General features: G+C 33.0%; 1 protein-coding gene across 1 annotated transcript in view; it reads left to right on the forward strand.

The window, feature by feature from the left end:
* HCN1 (hyperpolarization activated cyclic nucleotide gated potassium channel 1) overlaps positions 1-1,425 on the forward strand; it is a 465,750-nt gene that overhangs the window by 385,172 nt on the left and 79,153 nt on the right. The window lies entirely within an intron of this gene.

Raw genomic sequence — 1,425 nt, forward strand, 5'->3', positions numbered from 1 at the left:
AAAAAAAATCATTTTATTGGGGCTCATACAACTCTTCTCACAATCCATACACACATCAATTGTGTCAAGCACATTTGTACTTTTGTTGCCCTCATCATTATCAAAATATTTCCTCTCTGCTTAAACCCTTGGTATCGACTCCTCATTTTCCCCCTCCCTCCCCACTCCCTGATACCTCATGAGCCCTTGATAAGTTATATATTATTATTATTTTGTCATGTCTTACACTGTCCGTCATACAATGTAAAAATTGCTTTATGTAAACATATTTTGAGTTAGTTTGAATTACATGTATTTTTAATAAATAGGACTCTCATCTTGAGTTTGTTATCTCTGATTTTACTTTTTCTTTTGTCTTAGTATTGTTCAACGTACCTTTTATCATTCTGATCTTCATTTCTGTTGATTCAGTCTGTCTATTCTTTCAAGTATTGTCTCATTCTCTTTAATGAATTACATTTTGAATGCTACAAAATTATAGAACTGATTTCAGTAGTCTCTATTACATATAGTTTGATTATATTTTTTATTACTACTTCATTCTGTTATTATCCCCATAAAAATTTACATCTTTGGAAACCACATAAGATCACTGTGAGAAAAGGGTCCAAAGCAGCATTTTTGTATGTTCTCTTATGCATGCATAATTACATTTTTATCTTTAGTGCATGCAAAATATTTATTAATAGACTGTGAGCTATTATTCAAAATTCTTCCATAATTTTTTTCCTAAAATCATTAGTGGAAAATTTAAGTAATTTGAACTATTTCTTGAATCATATGTTAAATCTAAGAAATGTTCTTTTATCACATCTAAGATATATTTAGTAGGAAAGGTTCTGAATCTTAAGGTTTTTATTTTTTATTTTTGTACTTTATCAAAATATCCATAAACTATTGTTAATTGATTGTGGCTGATTAAAAATATATAAACTCAAGATAATTAACTTCTTTTACTTTCCACTAGCCCACTAAGGGCAATTTTGCATTTTCTAGCATTCTTTTACTTTCCACTCTCCTTCCTTGTCTGAAAGGTGATGTCTTGCTTCATCAGCCACTTAGCCTTTTATGTACATTGGCCTAAGAAAAGAGAAGGATGGAAAAAGCTAAGAAGCTAACAGGATCTATTTTAGGAAGGGCAGAGAACTACAATTGGGAGAGTGAGAGTAAGGTTGAGATTGAAAGCTGATGGGATAAGACATAAAAGTATACATTGATTGGCTAAATTTGGAGGAGATTGGTTGAGGGGAGCCAGGCAGTGCAGTGGTTAGAGTTTGGAGCTTCTTACCAAAAAGTCAGCAGTTTGAACCCACAAGCTGCCCTTGTTTTCATAAGGATTCCACAGCCTTGGGAACTCTCAAAGGTGCACTGTCTCGGAGGGTTTTATGAGTCAGAATCCACTCGACAGCAATGAGTTTGTTTGGG

This window comes from Echinops telfairi, unplaced genomic scaffold (assembly GCF_000313985.2).
Source record: "Echinops telfairi isolate 266 unplaced genomic scaffold, ASM31398v2 ScPeMD7_7469;HRSCAF=8507_1, whole genome shotgun sequence".
Taxonomy (NCBI): Eukaryota; Metazoa; Chordata; class Mammalia; order Afrosoricida; family Tenrecidae; genus Echinops; species Echinops telfairi.